This window comes from Myotis brandtii, unplaced genomic scaffold, assembly GCF_000412655.1.
Source record: "Myotis brandtii unplaced genomic scaffold, ASM41265v1 scaffold954, whole genome shotgun sequence".
Lineage (NCBI taxonomy): Eukaryota > Metazoa > Chordata > Mammalia > Chiroptera > Vespertilionidae > Myotis > Myotis brandtii.
The window spans coordinates 367,944-390,493 of NW_005371937.1; positions in this window are offsets into that span (position 1 = coordinate 367,944).

Consider the following 22,550-nt stretch of genomic DNA (forward strand, 5'->3'; position numbering starts at 1 on the left):
CGAGGGCGGCGAAGCTGCGCGGCTCCCGCGGCAGGTGGAGGCTCTTAGGAGGGAAAGAGGAGAATTGATGAGGGAGGAGATCCCCAAGTAACTGTGAGCGCGATTTGTTGTCTGGTCATCCCCGAGCCCGGCACACAGTAGGCGGTCAGTGCTCGTCGCGCCTGGGACTTGCAGGATTTTAAACGCTGGCATTTCCGGAGCGCCTGCTCCATGCCAGGCCCTTCTTCCGAGTGTTCGCCACTCGCTATGGGGAGGATTATGCCCACTTTACGGACTGACTAGTGGAGTAGTGGAGGCAGAGATCCGCTAAATGACACCCTAGGGTTATGGGGACGAGGTGGGGCTGGGATTCGAACTCCAGGCTACACGGGCATCTAAACGGCCTCCAGTCCTTGTCCTTGGAGGAGAAATCGTCAAGTGGGGACCCAAGGAAAGACGCTCCTGGCTGCTAGGTGGATGCTTCGCCCCGGTCGCCGTCAAAGGTGGGGTCCCGGCCGCCCGTCCAACCCGCAGACCCATTGCGCGGGGAAGAAGTGTCGGTTTTGTTTGCACAGAGGAAGGCGACAGCTTCCTCAGGCTGTCGCGGGGCTATTTTTAGTGCCTCCGATGCAGAAATAGGAACGTGTACATTAGAATTCCATTTCCTGAAAGGAGCGCGTCCTCCTTTCTCTATCCCCCCCACCTCCCCAAGTCTGGGAAGATGCAGCCAGGGGAGGGGGGGAGGAGGAAGCGAGGAGGAATTTAAATGTTAGCTCGTTCTGGCTGCAGTTCGCTGAGGGGAGATTGGGACCCAGAGGGAGAGGCAGATTTAACTTCGAAATTTCGGTAGATGCCATAGCCCCCAGGAAACCCCGGGATGGGCAAGGACGGCCTGGCGGCTAAGGATGTGGAAACACCGCCTTGCTTTTCCCAGACATCTACCTCCAGGGCGGGTTTGGGAAGTCAGCGCCTTCCCGGGTTCTCAGAATAGGTTTTATTAGCCCCGCCTCCTCCGCACAGCCCGCCCCCATTTCGGGGAGATCTTGGGTGCCCCTGACAGAGGTCTCCATCAAAATCCCTTCCTTCTTGCATTCCTGAAAGGATCCTTTGCAGATGTGCTTCTTGGAGAACGACCAATGGCCAGGACAAGCCCACATTCTTTCTAAGTAGTTCCAGAACTTTGGACAAGAGGTAAACAGCACAAAATCTGCTGCAAAAGCACCCTCTTAGAGAACTGGGTTTAAAAGTTGGCCTGCGTGTGGAAATCGTGTTCAAGTGCTCCTTTAAGATGAAAATATAAATATAAAAATAGGTGGGATGTCCCCATCCGGGGAAATAACTTTCTAACCATCAAGTGAGAGAACTTTCTTTCAGAAATTCTTCTTTTCACAGGAGAAACACCGAAAGGGTCCCCAGCTCATAACCCCGGAGAGATGTGTTTCAGGTACAGTCCTGACAGGGGTGAAGGGGGCCTGCTTGCGAACTAGACAGCAGATGAGATAAAAGCAGTGAGTGGAGCAGCAGGCCTCTCTTGGACTGCTCTTCTCTGAGGTGGCTGGGGCTCTGGGGCAAACCTGAGCGGAGCTTTGCTTACTCCAACCTCCTTGAGGTGGTTTCCTCCCAACCTGATTGTTACTTAACCTGTCAATCGCTCTCACCTGAGAAGGTGTTATTTCACATCTGGTGGTAATTGTGGGTAAACAGAATGATTCTGTATCTATAGGGCTTCGCTCTGCTTCCCACAGGTTTAAAGTCATCCCTCCCAGGCTTAAGATGCCTGTTTCCTTCAGATGTGGGGTGCAATCAAGGATTCCTTCACCTGAAAAGTCGTACGAAGAGAAAGGGGACCTCTTGTCTGAATTGCTGAATAGCTTTCACAGACAGTGCAGGTTCTGAAGGCAACACTCAGCGCTCTTAGTCACCATCTTAACGGGGGTCCTTCTTAGTTATTCACTGTGCATCGGAATTAATGGGTGGCTCAGTCTTTCAGATTTCCCCCCTCTTCATATTAAACTGTTTGCATGACTTGTAGTTTGCAATATCCGTAAACGACTTAAACAAGGTAGTCATCAGCTGCATATTAATATTCTAACCTTGATTAAATTGAAGAGGCCACCCTTAAAAAATATTTGGGGAAAAAAATCAAATTGCGGGGGAGGGGGGATCCTGTCACAGACACAAAAAGACTCCAATTATCTTTTCCCCTACAAGATGTTTGTTCTGTCCATGACTGCTCACACTTCAGCGATCTTGCCAGCAAAACTCAAAAAAAAAAAAACCCTCCCCTTGTTCCAAAGCCACAGCCTTGAACATAACAGATTGTACAGTCCTGTTGCCTTAGGCGGGTTAGAGGTTCCTCTCTGCAAAGGGCGACACAGAGAAGTTGCCAGCATCCAGACATATTTGGGGGAGCACTGTGCTCCTTGCCTTGGCTGCAGAAGTGGGCCTGTAAGGTCCCCATTTTGCTGTTTGGCTCACAAGAGGATGGAGGGCTGCCTGAGCCAGGCCCAAGAGTTACAGCAACAAGGCATCCAGGTGTGCCGGTGCTGAATGGGCTGGGGGAGGAAAGGGGGGGAGTGAGAGTGAGGAGTGGGGGGCTGCCAAAGAGGGGACAGGAGTCTTGGAAAATGCTGGGAAATAAACAACCTCAAGGCAGCTGCGTTGCCCTTTTCCCTGCACTTCCCTCTCAACCGTCTGAGCAACCAGTTTGCTCCTAGAAACATGTTAATTGCCAACGGAGCTCATTAAGGCATGCACATGCAAAACACAGCAAGAAAGATTAAATGGACAAAAGCGCAATAATGAACTGTCAACAATCGGGCCCATCTACGAGACCAGGATCACTCAAGAATGAGGCATTTAGAGGCAACAAAGGATTGTCTGGGACAGGAAGAAAAGACGACCTAGACTTTTGTTTAGTCAACACAATTGATTACAAATGAGAGATTAACAGGATAGCTTCAGATTTTTTTTAAAAGAGGCAGAAAAGAAAAGTCCAATTAAGTCCACCGAATGTTAACTACATTGCGTTCCATGCCTAGCCCCAAAGAAATTCTCATTAAACCATCCCTGGCGATCCCTTTTGGAAAGTAATTTGTCTCCCTGATGGAGCAGAGAAAGAGAATCGTGTAAAAGAAAGCGTTAGTTCTTGGCACAATGAGCTTAGGAGACACACTAGAAAGAGCCAAAGGGGGAGTTAATGAGCATCTGACAAACTGCTTGGATTCAGGCCTAGAGAACAGCGATGAAAAGATGAAATTGGCCAACAACTATTCTTTATATCAAACATAAAAAGGCCAATCTGAAATGGGGCTGCTCAAAACTGGTTGAAAGTACATCGCCCAAGAAAAAGGGAGCCCTGGCCGGGCTCCGCGGTGGACACTGGACAGGCAGAGGCAGAGCTCAGCAGGCCACCAGCTAGGAAACAGGCAAAAAGGCAGGCTTTCCACCACCGAGCGAACTCAGCCACCGGCCCTTTGGGAGGGGCTGATTTGAAGCTGGTGGTGTCCCCACCCCTACACTCTGGTTGTTTCTTTCATGAGTGAAAAATGTATCAGACTAGCCTTTGAGGGTTCCCTAAAAGTTCTGGTAATCTGGTCATTCACCAAACTATTCTTCTAGAGTCATAGCCCCCACCCCCAGGGGTGCCATATCCACCAGTTCACATTCAGTTCTCCTCTCCCTCTTGGTGACCATTGAAAACCCTCCCCCCAGGTGACTGTCTTCCCAATTCTGCCTGGAGCAGTGGGGGCAAGGAAATGAAGGCTGATACACGGCTTTGTGAAACAGGTCACAGAGTAGTTAAATTATTTCTCGGGGTTGTTCATCTGGCTTTCAGGGACCACCTCATCTTAATGTTTCCTTTTTTGAACACAGTAGACCAAGGGTATGGATCTGAGACAAGCAGTACATCTTAATCAATCCTAAACATCCAGGCATCCACAGCAGAGGCGTTTGGGGGTTATTTTACAAAGTCCAGTATAGCCAGGTGGACAGAATCTAGAGGTGTGCTGGGGTTTTCAGCTGAGTCCACCAGCTAAGGAACCAGAACAAATTCTGTGGTTTCTTAATGCCTTATTTATTCCATTTGCCATGGGACCGGTGCCATCTCAGATACTAGAGTGCAGCATTTAAATCTTGATTCTAGGTTTTGTATCTTCCTCTCAAATCCTTGGTAACAACTATCACATTTCTGAGGGCTTGGCTTGCACTTCAGGCTGTGCTCATGCTTCGTGGAAAAAATACATTGGTGTCTAGAACTAAAGAATGAGAAAGAAGAAATATACCAATTCAAAATAAAAACAGTTATCGAAGAGTAAAGACTAGTTCTGGTTTTCAAAGCACAGAGGTGTTATAAAATCTAGCAAGGTGCATTTTAGGAATGAGACTTTTCTATTGCAGCTAGACGACATAACCAGTTCTTCACCAAGGCATTCTGTCAAGGTCTGATATACCATCATCATTGTTTCTCTCCTTTCAACGAAGTTTTGTAGTTTTAGGTCATATTTAGAGCTCTTTTTCCTCAAAGAGTTTCACTGTCTTCATTTTACCCTTAAGAGTGGATGGGGGTGAATTGTGTAGGAACGAAATAATATTATCGATAAGAAGAAAGTAGAGTGGTAAGGAGCCTGATGTCTGGCTGAGTTCAAGTTCAAATCCCAGTTCAGCCACTTATCAGGAAAAACAACTTGGTGTCTGTTTCCTCATCAGCAAAACGGGAATACTGAGTATCTGTCTCATAGGGTTGCTTTGAGTTACATGTATTAAATGAGTTAATACATATAATTAGAACTTAGAACAGCACCTGACACATGCATAGTAAACATTCCAGAAGCTAGCAGTCATTATTAGAAAAACTTTAATGTAGCACTTTATAAAGAAACTTCACCTGTGTTATCTTGCTGACTTTTCATTACATATTAATATGTAGGCATTCTTAGCCCCATTTTAAAGAGGGACAAACTGAGCTGCTGAAGATGGTACTGGCGACTCACACTCAGATGATTCAGATTGCCTGTGAGGCCACGGCTCTAACAGGAATGTGCATACGGATCACTTAAAATGCACCTGAATTCCATTTACTCAGATGCCGAGTCAATAGCTCGGATCTCGGGCCCAGAAATCTGCATTTTTAATCAGAAGCTGTTGGTTCCCCAGACTGTACTTTGAGAAACACCGATTAGCATCTGTGTTCTTTCTACCTCACCATGATGCTGCCTTCGAAAGTTAAAATAACACCATTAGCTCCTTATAAATTAATTAGTACATTTGATCATTCAACAAATAGGATGTGAACACCTCTAATGTGTCCGACACTGTGCTGGGTGCTGGCGTTACAAGGAAGAGAAGGGCACAGCCTCTGCCTTTGAGTGTATAGTTTTGTGGGGGAGGAAAATCACACAACAAATACCCCACAGGAATCGTGGTTATGAAGATGAAATTGGGCATCCGATCAGTCTGGGTTGGGGTGTGTAGTGGACATCTGTTCTTTTTGTCTGCTGATCATCATTCTCCCGTCTGGTAACAACATCTAAATTCTAACGTTTCCTCTGGAGATGTCACCCCTCCCCCACTCTCAGTCCATATGGTTAAGGTGGGGGCTATTCCCTGCCTCCACGGTGAGCATGTGACCCAGGCCTGGCCAATCAGAGCATGGCATCTTCCCGGACTGGGCACCTGACCCAAATGGGGCCAATAAAAGTCGTACCCTGGGCTTAGGCCGGAGCAGAAGCCTTGCCTCTCGGGCGCATGAGCCGTTTGGATGTTAGTACGAGGACTGGTGTAGGCCTGTTTGTTACCATGTTAGGGAAGACCTTCCTGAACTGGTGTTAGAGGTGGAGAGGGAGCGGAGTTGAGAACTCGCCCTAAAGACCTCCCTGGCCCTGCTGGGCGTGAAGCCCGAGGCGCACGTGGACTGAATTCATAGCTGTTTGCTCTAAATGGAGTCTCTGCTCTCACCCCAAGACTCCTGACCGATGCTGGCAGGAGAAAGGAAGGTCTGAGATGCTGCTCTGGAGGAAGTGATGCCCGAGTTGACTCTTCAAAAAGCAGACGGTGTTTGCTGTGGAGAAACGGAGGGAGAGCTCTCAAGCAGCCCAGGTGAAAGCCCGGAGGTGGGAGAAGGACGGTGAGTGGATGCAGCTTTGTGGGGTTTGGTATGGCTGGCTGGTTTGATATCAATAGGTGTGACCTGAAGCCTCGTGCTGCTTCTGAGCAGCTGTGGGGCTCTGGGCTAGAGGCTTGCCTTCTCTAAGCCTCAGGTTTCTCTGCAGAACGAGTACAAAAATATCATCTGCCGCCCGGAACTGTTATGATTCAATGTAATGAGGCAAGTCGAACACCTGATCCATTGCAGGCATTCAGGTAGATGATTGCAATTATCACCGGGAGGTGAGGCACCTGGAGAGGGAGTGAAGGACCAGTCGCATCCTGTAAGGTCCAGTGGAGTGGTCTGCTGGAGCTAGAGATGTCTTAGGAAGGAGATCAGTGCCCTGGTGTCCAATCAGTATCTGTCTAGCTACTGAAGCCTACCTATTTCTGGGTGAAGCAGGAGATGTAGGTGGATACTGTAGGCTTCGGAGTCACATAGACCAGCTGATTTCAACACTCCTCAGCTGTGTGACCATGGGCCCTTCCTCTTAACATTCTGAGACCCAGTTGCTTCATATTTTAAATTTTAACAGCGTTGTTACAAGGATTTGAATTTGATAATATGTGCAAAGTGTCTGGCACATAGTAAGTGTTTAGTAAATTATGGCTATTTATTCTTACTAATTACTGCTATTACAATTGTTACCATTCAAATAATTTTCAAATCCTTGGTCAGCAGAGCAAGTAGGACTCATTATTCTTTAGTAAATAACATGTTGTAAGTACGTAGTATGAGGGCAGGGACTGTCTTGGCTTTGTTCACTGTTGTGTGTCCAATGCTTATCACATAGTAGGTACACTGAAATGAAGAATAGAGATCAGCTTCTCCTCCCATGGGCAAAAGGTTACCCTGCTCAGTCTTCTGAGTAGCCACATGCACTCCCATCTGTAGCAATTCAGTCATAAAACAAATGTTTATTGAAAGCCTGCTGTGTGCCAGGTACTGAGGTGGAGATATAACTGAGCAAGACAGACTTTGACCTTGTGGTTTTACATCTTAATGATGGGAGGCAGGTGCTTCACAACCCGTTAAAAAATGAAATTCAACCAAATAAATGTGAAGATCTCTTTGGCTTTATTAAGTGATTCATGAATTGGAAAGCATCTCATCCAGCAACTAGAAGGGGCAACTAGGGGTTGTACAAAATGGAAGATTTTTATAGAAAGAAGGGTGGGGCATGGAGCTATTAACCAAAGAAAGGATTCTTTTTAGACCAAAACAGTGTCTTTTGAGGGAGGAGACCCTTGAAGGTTTGGTTTTTTGTCCCCCTTCTTCCCCCCTCCCCCCCTCCAAAAAAAATCACTTCTTTCTGTGGAGATGGTAAGGGAAATAGAGAGGGCCCATGTGACAGAGAGCCTTACTAGTGCTTGACCAGAAAATTCCAGACTGGTTGATTAACATATTTCTAGGAAAGGTTGAAACAGCAGTTAGGTCAGCTATTAAATGTAGGTTTGGTGTCATTGGCTGAATCATCATGCTAAAGCACACGTTTCGCCATTTGGGGGCTGCGGTTTTCTCTTTAACAAGCCAAGAAACAGGAATTAATTTCAGATTATGGTAAACACCAGGAAGGAAATAAGAGAGTGACCTTATAGAACATATGTGGGAAAAGGCTGCTTGAAATAGGTGGTCAGTACTAGTGTTGGTGCAATTAAAGTCCCTATTGCACCCAGAAACTAAGAAATACAACACAACTCAAATTGGCCCATAGGATTAATCCACTTGAACTTCATCAAAAAGCCTCTCCTCCTCACAGTTCCAAATTACCCATTGGTTGGCCCAGCTCAAATCTTCCTGGGACTCAGAAAAGGGGTTGTTTTCCAAGGTATGCTCAGAAAACAAAGGCTACCACTGGGCAGGGGCAACTCTAGGCCATTGACCCACATACCATTTTCCCACTGGTAATTGATCAAAGTAAAAAATTTTATAGAAAGAGATACTGCTGCCATGTTTTTAAAGCATGTGTTTCCCAGCCAAGTCTCCAGATGGAATCACCGAAGCAACACATCCTTGACTTAAATGTGACTGTTTAACAGTTATATTCGGTAGGCCATATTTTTCCACAGGGAGGTGGTTGCTTGTCTTAGGAACTTGAGACTCTTAACTTTTGGGTAAGAGCTTTCCAGGATGCCACTCTGTCTCTCACGCTTCCTGAAGTCACAGAAGTCAGAGACCTAGCTGTGGTGTCACAGGAGGGGAATAACAGAGTGAACTATGGTGCAGCTCATAGAATCATCAGGTTTGTTGGAAGTCTTAGTGCCAATGACTGTCCCTAATGAACGATTCATAAGCTTGAGGTTGGCTCCGTTGTTTGTTTCTGCCTGACCATCTTCCACTTCCCTTCTTCTGGTTCTGAGCATTCTGATTTTGCTTTGAGGGAGCTGCCCTTCTCCACTGAGCACAGACACTGGACTTGTGAAGAAGGCCTCGCATGACATGTCCACTGGCTACGGGACATAAGCTGGGATACACAGATGCTTTCTTTGGAGTTTGGCCCTTGAGCAGAGGGATAGGACTACACATAACAGATGCTCATTCATTCTAAGGAGACAGTAGGTCATCCTGTTACTTATACATCCTGAGCTACCCCAATCCCTCCCTTCCACACCTGGTATTACAACCTTCCCTTTGTTCTGTTATCTCCCCCATAGCATTCCAATGAGTTAATTTTCCACATAAATTGGACAGAGTTGTTTTCTGTGGCTTCCAACCAAAGATGTTGACCAGTACAGTAATCTTCCAACACATGACCTACCTTCTCCTTATAGTCCTTAGAAACAACATCTGAAGGTCAAGATTGGAGTTTCCTGCCCAGCATTTTTATTATCTACCAGGCAATAAAACTATCTTGTACGACCTCCTCTTTTAGTTCTGAGACTCTTTCAAGTTGACATGGACTACTTTGCCACATGAAAAAATTTTGGAGGAAGAAAACCATATAACCCTACCCACACGTCACATTTACATTCAGAATAAAAAGGTCTTCAGGTTGAGTTAGGGCTAAGGCAAGCAACTCAGACGAGAGGGAAGTTGAAAACGATGATGAGATTTAGGGTTTTTTTGTTTTGTTTTGCTTTGCTTAGGAAGAGCTCTGGGTAGGGGTTGGGGAAGGAATGGGGATATGTTTGTCGAAGGTACAAACTTCCAGGTAGAAGATGAATAAGCTCTAGGGAGCTAATACACAGCATTGTGAATATAGTTGACAAGACTGTATCTTATACTTGAAAGTGGCTAAAAAAGTTTATCTTAAATGTTCTCCCCACAAAAAAGAAATGGTAATTATGTGATATGATGAAGGTATCAGCTAATGCTACCATGGTAACCATATTGCAATATATGTTATCAGATCAACAGGTTGTGTACCTTAAACTTACACAATATATAAAATCTATTTTAATAAAGCTGCAAAAAATAACAACAAAAAATAACTGCCCCCAAAAGAAAAAAAGTTTTCAGGAGATACAGTGGTTATTCTTCCCAGCACTTCCTGGTGCAGGAACAACGTGTTAAGTGTCGTCTGCTAAGAAGGACGACGCACATCTCAACATAGATTTTTGGAAGAGAATTGGCTGAGGTCAAGCAGGGAGAGGCAAGGAGGCCGGCATTCATTCTGGGGGTCTGAGCCTAGAAGTCTGTGCTTTGTTTATTGAAGAGCACAGATCCTAAAATCTGGTGCACATTTGGAGTAAGAAGCAGTATTGATCTACTAGTATTATTTGTCCCCTTTCAAAATGAATGATTATAAATTAACCACAAACCTATATATTCAAACAAGGTAGTCAATATAAATAGAAAAACAATAGGAGAAAAATATGCCAGCTACAAGGATGGCTGAGAGGGAGGACTGGCTTGGACACACACCGAGTTTCCTGGTAGCTAAACCAAAAAGGGAAAGAGTGGGTTCTATGATACTGATACTCTTCAAAAGACACCAGAAAACAAGTAGAATAGCTCCCTTGGTCAGATTTTCTTACAGATTTCCTTTCAAGCCACCTCTTCAATCTTGACTATTAAGAAGTATGTACTCATAAGCCTGCATATTGATCATGTTCTTATAAGTTAGCACCTCGAAGGTGCAGCCAACTTCAGTCATGGCACAAGAGTTCTTGGAGAAAGAAATGGAGAAGCCCATGCCCTGACTATTGTGGCAATTCATGAAAACGCAGGGCTTTTAGTAAAATTGCCTCCTGGATGGAATGCTCTCATGCATTATACATCTGCAGTAAAATTCGCAGGTGTTCTCTGGGGATGAAGGCGGAGTTGGATGTCTTGAGTGAGCTAGAGTAAACGTGGGATATACACTGTAGGTCTAAGATTAATTTGAACAAGATGCACAGGGTCTCCATGGTTTTCTTTCAAATCTATAAAATTGACAAAACCATTGACTACTGCAAAGGAATATTGTGGTAGAAAAAGAATGTCCTGGTGTTTGCAATTGCATCCTCGAGGGTGCTTCATAGAACTCACAAGTGGCTGCTCACAGCTTATGGTACTCATCACTTCACTCCTGGTTAAATCATGGGAAATCAGTCGCTTTAAGTCAATGTTATACATTCCATCTTCTGGGAAAAGCAATGCCAGTGTCTGCTCTCAAGAGAAAGGAGGTTTTAATTTCCCCATGAGTTGTGTTTTTTTGGGGGGTGGGGGCGGGGGGAGTGAGGTGGGGTTGTTTTTTTTGTTTTGTTTTTTAACAACAGCTGATTTGCTCTCTGGTTTCACCTTTCCCAATTGCTGTTTCCTTTACTCGTCCCATGGAGTGGTCGTCTTCTTCCTCCACCTAATTCTTCTGGTGCCTGCCTCCTTCTCATCCTCAGAGTACAGTTTACTTTGGAAAGTTATTTCTTGGAAAAGGAGTTAAATTATCCAGACTAACTAGCCACCTCAGGTGGGTTTGGCCTACAAACCCTATTCTTGGAAAGGGCCTTGATCCCCACTCCCCCACTCCTTACTCTAGATGTTCTCCCTCCGTTCTCCCGCTCACTCCACATTTCCTCCCTTCTTTTCCTTCCTAGTATTTTTCACAAGTCACTGTTCACTTGTTCCTTTCTTGTTTGCTCCACAAGGTCACTGGCAGTTCCAGAATGTGGGGTCATGTTGTCACCAGTGTGTGTCCAGTGCCCAGTTCCGTGCCTGGCATGTAGTAGGTGCTCATCTAGATATGAGTGAAGTTATGTACCTTTTCCTTAAAAAACCACATGTTGGGCCCTGGCCCGTGTGGCTCAGTTGGTTGGAGCATTGTCCCATGTACCGAAGGATCTCGGGTTTGATTCCCAGTCAGGATATATACCTGGTCGGGGTACGTACAGAAGGCAACAGATCGATGTTTCTCTCTCTCTCTCCCCCTCTCCCTGCTCTGTCCAAAAAACAAACAAACAAACAAACAAACAAACAAACACAAGAGAGATGGTGAAAATGTCACCTAGATTTCAAAGTGTAACTATCTCTGGTTCTATGCTCTCACTTAAACTGGGGAGCAGAAACTCAAACCCACAGAATGTGTATTCTATCACGAGGACAGGTGTGCGGCATTTACCATGCACAGGGAATTTTATGAACACTTTTTAATTCTCTCAAACCTGCAAGGCACATGTCATTTCATTGGGAGAAAAAGGCTCCTAAAGGCTCTAGCTTGGCCCAGCTGTTACCGGCTGAGCAGGCATTTGAGGTTGGATCTGACTTCCCAGGATGTCCTCTCCCCTTCGGGATACGGATAAACCAGGCACCCTCAGAGCTCAGGTAAACACTGCCTCCTTCCTCCAAAGTTCCAGGTGAGTTCTCCTTCCTCCAACCTCTTACAGCTTTTTTAAAAAATATGTTTTCTTTTATTGATTTCGGAGAGGAAGGAAGAGGGAGAGAGAGAGAGATGGAAACATCAATCATGAGAGAGAATCATTGATTGGCTGCCTCCTGCATGCTCCCTACTGGAGATTGAGCCTGCAACCTGGGCATGTGCCCTGACTGAATAGAACTGTGAACTCCTGGTTCATAGGTCGATCGATGCTCAACCACGGATCCACACCAGGCCGGGCACCTCGCACCACTTTCCCCCTCTAGCTCTCCTATGATGTCGTGTTTTTCTGTCCTGGGTCACCGGTTTCTTATTCACATCCCTTTACCAGGTGACTCCTGCAGCCTGGTCTGGTTCCAGCCGATGCCAGGGTCTCATCCTGTCACTCACTCACCCCTTCCTGCTTTGGGGACCAGCTGTGCCAGTTTCGTTCTGTCCTTGCAACAGGCCACATCCTTTCATCCCTTGTGCCCTTGAACATGTAGTTCCCTCTGCCTGGTGCACTCTTCCCCCCAGGGTTACATTTTGCTCGCTTCTTTAAGACCAACCTATGATATTTCCTCCTTGGAGAAGTCTCCTTAATGCCATGACACGGAGAGGCATAAGCTCCTGGGTCCTTGATTTAGTTTTCAGCATCATCCCAACTAGAATTATTTTTTGTGAGCAGGTTTACTTGCTTTTCTTTCTTTCCCACTTAGACATACGCTCCATGAGGCAGGAACCATGTCTGTCATGTTCATTAGTCTGTCCTCAGCACCCAAGTGTATGGCTTTGCCCACAGTAGGTACTCAACAAATATTTGTTGAAAAACACTGGATTGTGTCACTCTTCTCCTCAAAGCCCTCTAACGCTTTACCATCTACCACTCAGAGTAAAAACCTTACTGTGACTTACAAGGCCTCCACCCCACCCCTTGAATTGGCAGCTCTGATCTCGTCTACCTTCTTCCCCTCACTCTCTACTCCAGCTACACAGGCCTTCTTGGTGTTTCCCACACATGCCAAGCAAGTTCCTGCCTCAGGACCTTGGCATTTACTATACCTTCCTCTGGAACCATTTTCTCCATCATCCCTTTCTTCCTTCAGATCTTTGCTCAGATCTTGTTCTCTAAGGGAGGCCTTCCCTTACCAATCTATTTGAAATGTGAAGCTTCCCATTATACACACACACACACACACACACACACACACACACACTCACACTCACACACTCATGCAGACACTCACTCCCACCTATTCCCTCTCCCCTTCTCTGCTTTATTCATTGTCTCTCTTCCCCTACTAGAGTGTAAGCGCCACTAGGCAGGTGTCTTTATATATTTCCTCACTGCTGCATTCCTCGGATCCCAGAACAGCACCTAGCACACAGTAGGTGTTCAGTAACTATGGCACAGGTGGCGATCTTTCCCCTGCTGGCTTGGCCCATTGTTCTTCATTGTCCTCAGAGCTGGCAAGCCTCCACTGAATATTGCTTCAAAGAATGGATGCATCTGTTACTAGGTGCTAAACATGGTCCCTGCAAACAGTAAACCAGACACATTTGAAGAAACTGGCAATTTCAGCAAACATCTGCAAGACCTTCAGAAATATAATACTGAAATAACACTGCAAAGCCTTAGCGTTTTGCTTTCTGCTCTCATTGGTGAGTGTAGCTAACCATTGATGGAAGAAAATGATGCCTTTTCTTGCATCCGTTTTTCCCTCTCACTGCTGACGTCTCTCATAGTTTCCCCTCTGCAGACCCGGCTGCTTTTCACTGTAGACCTTCCCAAGGCGAAGAGTGACTTCTAAAGGTGAGGCAGCTAAGCAACCCTGGGGGCGTTAACCGTGGTTTAGCTCCAGGATTGAGAGAGACAGAAAGAGTTGGAGAGGTTGGATTCATGAAGCATTTTCCACCTGATTCACCCACCGCTAAGCGCTGCCATACAAGGGTGACCCCAATGAGCTTGGCTTTTTAGTATCTGCAGGTCACAGGCGTGGGGAGGTGCCCCCTTCCCGCCAGCTGGGCTGTGTGAGTCACCATATTGGAGCTGTCTGAGTTTTCTGTTTTGGTTTAAGAAGCAGCCCCTCCTTTTCATGTAGAAACCTTTTCCCTTTGGCCTGGATAGCAGGACACCCACCGTGGCCACCCGCTGAGTTCTTCCTCTGGTAGGCAATCTCTCTCTGTTCTGGTGCTTGGAGAGGTTCTTCCAGATGCAGCTGACCAGCCTCCATGTCACCTGCCCGGCCCAGTCCCCCCTCTCGGCCGCCTCATTCACACGCTTCTTGAGCACAGGGAGCGGAGGCCTCCCCGAAGTTCACCCAGCAAAGTAGGATGAACACAGGGTGCTCTCTCGGTTCCCTTGCATTAGAGGTTTGGTCTGCTCACTTTTATGTGACCTCGCTGCGCTTCACCCCTCACTGCTCTTCTGAGATACTTGAGGAGGATAAAATGTCTTATTTCCACTTTTTAGATAATTTAGGCAAGAATATTTGCAGAATCTGTATTTCTCTAATCACCCTGATTTAAAAAAACACAAAACAACAATTACATGTCATTACAATTTAAAAGCGTCTGAGGAAGGCCTAATTAAAGAGCCTTTCTTTAGCTTATTTTATAAAGTATGAAAAACCACAATTTTTTTAGGACTAAAAAGCCGTAAGTTTCTATAAAAACTCACCTTTTGTTCGTCACAAATGCCCTTGAAGCCAAATAATTTGTAAATCCTGTCCCCGAATTTGCTTCTGTGCTGCAGTACTTACATGGATCGATTTTCAGAAGTTGTAGGAGAGAAAATAAATTCTGTCTCCAAATGATGTTTATAATCTCAAATCTAAATTAAAACATGTCGATTCCACAGCAATAGTCACTATGGAAATAGAAACATATAGGCCTGGATTCTAAATCAAGAGAGTGTTTAGCTGGGTGGTATATATTTTCCATCATGTTTTTGAAAAATCTGTTACAGTGTATGCATTTTCAAAGGCTTGGATTCGATAAGCTTCTAAGAAGTAGTACATGTGTGGGTCAGATTAGAACTAAATGTACTTTGTATATTTTTCAAATGTAGCTTATAATTTTTGGCCCCTTTATTAATGAAAATCCTGTTGAATTTTTAGACTTATTTTATGAGATTAAAAAAATAAATAAATAAATATAGGAAATAAATCCATGGAAATGTCGGTAGCAGGCAGATATGCCTACGCATTATCTCCATTCAAATTCTTCTAAAATTCAAATGTCTTATTAAAAACACTAACAAGTATAGAATAGATTTTAAAGAGTTTAAATAGAATTGCCGCTCACATCTCCATTTACACCTAATTATCAAGCTTTATTTAGTTTTAGAAACTGTTTAAAAATATATTTGCTAGTTTAAAAAATTGTGAGCTTTAAAAAAACCCAAAGGTAATAATAGAAATAATTTATCCTAAAGATATATCATGCAAAAAAGTCTATAAATTTATTTAGAACTTTTAGAAGTTAAAAAGGCTTTCCCCTCTGTTCAGATGAATGAACAATTTACCTTCATCCTTTTAATTTTTTTCTAGCAAGTAATCAACAAATAAATATTCCTTCAGACAGTAATTGTGTGCCTACTATGTGCTAGGCGATATCCTAAAATCGAATGTCACTTCTCAAATAACATGAAGCAAACATATGCTGTGATTTTTGCTTTAAATATCATAAGCCAAGCATATAACTTCTTTACATAAAATACATAATTATTCTCATTTCAAGGACTCAAGATGTTTAGAATCAAAACAATTACCTTCACATTACCCTCTGGAACTTAATGGAAACCAAGTCTACCTACCTTTCCTTGCACCAGGCATGCCTTTCTAAAAAGTTAAAAATGGACAGGAGTCATTATACACTCCTGGGGGAAGACAAACAGTGATACACCCATCCTACCAGTTCCTTGCCCAGTAATCTCATCAGTTGCACAGTGAGGGTGCCTAGCCTCCACTTCCCCACAAAAGCTCTCTTTTTCCCTCTCTTTCCCCAGGCCTTGAATTAGAGCAGCATCTCTCCCTCTGCTGATACTTAACCTCAGGCACCTGTTTATATACACGTGCAGTATCATGAAAGGAAGCAAGCAGTTCAGCCATCTTGTCTGTGTGCAGAACTTGAGCCATTTGCACATCCTTGTAAGTGTACAGCTTGCCCCACAATTAGCCAGAATGCTGAGATCTTTCTCAGTGTCAGCTGCTGCCTGGCAGTCAGGCCTCCATGCACTGGGGGTAACGACCTGTGAAACCGAGATGTGTGAGTCCCCACCCCCTTTCCTAACAGGGTCAACCTCAGCAGCAATTCTCTTGTCTACCTTTCTGCTCTCGCTATTCAGCTTCACCCCATTTGCTAGGGAGTGCCCCTAAACTTCTCAGACTTGCACAGTTAGGGTTTTCCCTTGATCCCATACCAATTCATACACTTAGATTTTGTTTTTGAGCTGTTTTGGAGTCACACAGATCCACTCTTGGTTGAAGTTCACAAATTGTTTAACAAATAATGGATGTGAAGACCAGTCAGCGGCATTAAGTTCCAGCGGGTAATGTGAAGGTAATTGTTTTGATTCTAAACATCTTGAGTCCTTGAAATGAGAATAATTATGTATTTTATGTAAAGAAGTTATATGCTTGGCTTATGATATTTAAAGCAATTCTGAATTGCTTCACATCACTTAATTTTTATGAAAAATTTCAATTCTGAAATTCTGAAAAGCTACTGTATCAGAGCTCTTAGTTGCCAGTAGCATGCACGTGGCTTAAAGGATGAGGAAATTGTTCACTTTCCCTCTAATAAACTCACCAGGAGGAGCCAGCTCTGTGTCTGTGTGGCTTACATGGGCTCTTCTCTGTGTGAAGTTTTCCTCGAGTTCTGACAGTGTCCAAAGGAACCATCTTCTGTCTTTGAGAGCAGGAGAAACTTTCCCAGAAACCCTCCTGGCTGACTTGCTCTCCTGTCTCATTGGCCAGAATTTTATCGCATGTTCATCCTAAACCAATCAGCGGCAAGGAGAAGGGGATTAGCAGGGCTGCTTTAGATGAATAGGAGCAGATCCCTTGGTACCACCAGTTGGGGCGGGGCAACTTCCCTGAAGCAGGAAAGGCTCGGAGAAAGGTGATATCTGAATAAAATCAAGATGCAGTTAAGAAGAGTGTGGAGGAAGCAGCAATATGGATGCTAAGACAATAATGTCGAGTATATATGATTTTGGGGGAAAAGGCAAGAAAGGTATTCACAAAGAGTGGCATTTTAGAACTAAAGACACTTTACCCCAGGTTAGCAAAAGGTAGAAAGTGGTATTTCTCTTTTGGATCATAGGGTGTATGTGTGGTTGTTGTTTTTTTTAAATCCACATCTCAGACCAAGAAAAACAGTGGGTATAGATAAATTTATTTAATGTTAGAAATTCCCACTTAGTACAAAAAATAGAATTTGTCTCTTAAATATTCAGCAGCTTATATAGTTAACTTGCTTTGTGAATTAGCAGTTATAAGAAATAACAGAAATAAAGCACTTAAACCTCTGTGTCCTAAGTTCAAAATATTATCACTAGAGAGAATTAATTAGCTGAAGTCATCTGAATACTCTTTGTAATTTGTTTTCCTCTAAATGTGATTTGACATTTATATTAAACCCAGATTTTGAAAAAAAAAATTTTGATGCTACTTGGCATATCTTTGTACTACGTTATGTGTTGCTGTAGGATTTACAAGATCAGCGTTGAGATGTCATCAGGGAGACTTGCAGCCTTGCGCGGCGATAGACTTTCTCGGGCTCCCCAAAGTAGCAGCAGCTATTTACATTGAACTTGAACAGGCAACTATGGAAATGTCAAGAAGCATTACATTTTGGGAGTTTGGAAACATAGAGGAGAATTAGGCTTTTCATTATTAATTTGCATTCAAGTGACCGCAAAGTGTCTTTTGGGTTAGAATGACTCCATATGGGCAGAGCAAAGACCAAGGTAGCTAGCAGTTTCACACATCACAAGTGCATCTCAAAATCAACTTAGGGGGTCATTACCTATATTCTTTTTCCCTTCTGTGATTTAGTTAAAATATATCAAAGAGTATTTTATGTAGTAAGGGTAAGAGTAGATTCACTTTATTTGGAATTAATTTTTTATTATGAAAAATTTCAAGCATATACAAAGGTAGAGAGAATACTATACTGAACCCACATGTACCCATCACTCAGATTCAACAACTATCAAGATTTGTGCCATACCAGCTTCTTTTTCTTTTTTTCGCTGATATATTTTAAAGCAGATTATGTGCCATACCAGCTTTTTCTTTTTTTCGCTGATATATTTTAAAGCAGATTCCACACATTACTTCATTTCACTGCCATATATTTCAAGATGTATTTTTTAACTATAAAGGTTTTCTTACATAACCACAATGTGATCATTATCATTCCTAACAAAATTAATAATTATTTGATATCCTATAATACCAAATCACCAAAACATCAAAATGTTTCAATTTCCCCCAATGAACTAATTTTAAAAATAAATCTTAATACAGTTGCTTTATTTGAAACATAAAACTTTTGTTTATGTGTCTATATAATCTGTGGGAAATTACAATGTGAAATAGATTTCTTAATGTGGGTTCTTGTCAAAAACATTCTGGAGGGCCACTGCTGAGGGCAGACAAGTTTTTGTGGAGGACTCGGGAGCAAATTTTTCTTCTTGTAGATGAGCAGTTTCTATAGATGCAAACAACAGCTCCAACAAGAGGTTAATATACAAAATATATAAAGAACTCATACAACTCAACACCAAAATACAAACAATCCAGTTAAAAAGTGGGCAGAGCACCTGAATAGACACCTCCCCCATGAAGATATACAAATGGCCAATAGATATATGAAAAGATGCTCAATTTTACTAGCTACTAGGGCAGCGGTTCTCAACCTGTGGGTCGCAACCCCTTTGGGGGTCGAACGACCCTTTCACAGGGGTCGCCTAAGACCATCGGAAAACACATATATAATTACATATTGTTTTTGTGATTAATCACTATGCTTTATTTATGTTCAATTTGTAACAATGAAAATACATCCTGCATATCAGATATTTACATGACGATTCATAATAGTAGCAAAATTACAGTTATGAAGTAGCAATGAAAATAATTTTATGGTTGGGGGGTCACCACAACATGAGGAACTGTATTAAAGGGTCACGGCATTAGGAAGGTTGAGAACCACTGTACTAGGGAAATGCAAATCAAAACTACAATGAGATACCACCTTGCCCTTATTAGAATGGCTGTTACCAACAAGACAAGTAATAAGTGTTGGAGAGGTTACGGAGAAAAGGGAACCCTCATTTGCTGCTGGTGGGAATGTAAACTGGTACAGCCACTATGGAAAACACTATGGCAGTTCCCCCCAAAATTAAGAATACAGTTAGCATATGGCCCAGCAATCCCTCTTCTGGGTACCTACCCCAAAATCTCAAAAACATTTATTTGCAAAGATATATGTACCCCTATGTTCATTGCCACATTATTTACAGTGGCCAGGACATGGAGACCACCAAAGTGTCCTTTGATAGAGGAGTGAATAAAGATGTGGTACACATATACAATGGATTACTACTCGGGTACTGGAAGCCAATTCCAGCATGTCAGCAGGGCTGAGTCATCTGGAGTGGCAAGGGCATTTCCCCAAACCTGAAAAGGATGCATTAAATTGATTGTTTGCTGCCAGACAGCTCAGGGCATCTTAATCTACATGTTATTGCCTCCTACTGGCCAAACACCTGAACAGCCGTAGGCGATTCTTCCAATCTGACAATGGACTCTGTATACAAAACCCTACCCTTTGAAGTGTCTATCTCCACCTCGCTTCAGGACAATTTGTGTTAATAAAAAGCATGGGGTCCTGAGACGAGGAGATCTTAGTTTCTTAAGCTAGGCTCCTCTGACCCACAAATGCCTTTCAAAATTATGCTTCATCTCTGGACTCATACTTAAGTTACACACAGCCCCTTCTCCAGATTGCTGAACCCTTCTTAATGCCGGAACAAGAACCCTGGCACTCAGGCATAAGAAAAGATGAAGTATTGCCATTTGTGACAACATGGACGGACCTTGAGAATATTATGCTAAGCGAAATGTCAGAAAAAGCTAAGACCATATGATTTCATTCATATGTGGAATATAAAACTAAAACTCAGACATGGACAACAATATTGTGTTTACCAGAGGGAAGGGGGGCGGGTGTAGGATAATAGAGGATAAAGGGGGCCACATATATGGTGATGGAAGATGGTTTGACTTTAGGTGGTGGGCACACAATGCAATATCCAGATCATGTGTCATAGAAATGTGTATACTTGAAACCTGTATGATCCTATTAACCCCAATACATTTAATTTTTAAAAATTGCCCTGCAAAGTGGCTTCAACTATTTACATTCCCACCAGCAGTAGATGAGAGGACACTTAATGATATCACACTTGGTTGCTTTTTCCAATCAGGTGGGTGAGAAATGGCATCTTGGTCTCATTCATATTCCCCTGATCATTGTGGAGATCTAGTGTCGTTTCTTACCGTGGCCGGTTGTAGTTACTTTCTACGAAGCTCTTGCCCCTGGCTGCGCGCTCTGCCTGCTTCTTGTCTGGGCCTTGGTTCACTGTTGTGGCTTCTCTGCTCTCATTGTTTCTGGCTCTTTGCTGGTTTCTCCTCTTGTTTTTGAGTAGGGCTATCTAGGTATTAACTTCTCTTTTAATTTATTCAAAATATGTTCGCCAAGTGCACTGCGATAGGTGTCGGTGGTATGGTGGTGACAAGACAAGAGTTTCTGCCATCATGGAGCTTGCATTTCGTGGGAAAACGGACAGCATGTTAATAAGTGGTACTTAGTACAATGTCATGCACCGCAAAGATGAAGCAGGGATGATGATAGAGGTCCTGGGGCATAGGGAGGAAGTGTCTTATTTTAGCCAAGGTGGTCATGGAAGGCCTCTACTGAGAGGTGAGATTGAAGCAGAGGCCTGAATGAAGGGTGGGAGAGAAGAGTCTCCTGAGGAGATGGATTGGCGAGTACAGAAGCACGGAGGCAAAAGTGAGAAACAGGAAGAAAGCTGGTGTGTCCGGGGCTCAGTGGTGTAGGAAATGACGTTGAAACGGGGGCCAGGATCCAGATCATGAAGGCCTTTGAAGGCCATGATCAAGATTCTTTGTTTTATTCCAAGGGTAATGGGAAGCTTTTGAGGCTCGTGGGCAGTAAAGTGTCACTTAGATGACTCTAGGTGCTCTGTAGTGAGAAGAGGGACCGTGTGGAAGTATGGAGAACAGTCACATGAGTATAGCAGTAGACCAGACAAGGATCTCCAGGATCCTGGTGATCAGGGTGGTGAGGAATAGTGCGATATGGGACATATTTATGACTTGCTGATGGGTTATATGTATGGTGGAAGGGGGAAAAAGATTTGGGGGTGATTCCAAGATTTTGACCTGAGATACTGGAGGGGTAGTGATGGCCCTTACAAAGATAGAGAACACTGTGGGTGAGGTTAGGTTTGAGGGAGAAAATTAAATTTGAGATGCTTATTAGATATCCAAGTATTTGGGTGGGTATTCAGCTCAAGGGAAAAATTAGAATTAAGAATATATATCTGGGGGTTGTCTTCTTAGGGGTCATATTTAACACTGTGCACCGGATGATATCACTGAGGGAGTAGCTAGAGAAGGAAATAGGGTCAAAGGCTGAGCCAAAGGCCACTCCAATATCTAGGAGTCAGGGACAAGGAATAGGAGCCAGTAGATAGGAGGTGCCACGGCTCTGGAAATCAAGGGCAAAAGCATTTTAAGAATGAGGGAGGGACTAATCGTGTCGAATGCTGCCAACAGGTTGAGAAAGGGCGTGCTTAGGACAAACTTTGAACTTAGTAAGATAGATGACATTGGTGACCTCAACTTGAGCAATCTCAGTAGAGAGAGTTGGGGAGAAAATCGGAGGTGAGGAGGTGGAGATGCCCCTCCTTTGTAAGTGTTGGGTGCAGCGAGAGCTGTCAGTATTGCTTTTCTGCTGTCTTGGAATTGGAAGTCTCTTGGCTAATTCCAATTTAAATGAGCACTGTTTCCCTTTCTCTCCCCCAGATTCCTTACCTCCCCATGCTCGTCACCCCCATTTCCTTGGCTGTGTTAGAAGTCCCACCTTGGTCTTTTTATAACACTATACTTCTATATACAGCTGAATCCCCCGTAGACAAGAGGCTCTGAGGCAACCACGTTGTTTACCTCTATCCATAATTTCTAGTCCATTCTGGGTCTCACTGATATTTGTTGAATTGATCTTCACTTCTGATGCAATTTGAAAAGGGAGGGAGAGGTTAAAGGAAGTTTTGTTCTAATTAGAGGAGAGTCTGAATTTGATGATCATGTTGGGAATAAAGAAAAGACATCCCATTAGATGAGCAAGCAACTGTATAATTGATGCCATTTCTCATGACATCGGTATCGCCAGTAACAGCAGAGCAGAGCACTTCAAGAACCTGGTGTATCTGCTAAAAAACAAAGTGAATTTTGAATGAAGGTTAATACAGAGGTTTTTGCTCACAGCCTTTTCCTAGTGAGTGACAATGATGTCAATTCCAGTTTGGACTCAGCCTTTTGAGTTTATCAAGTT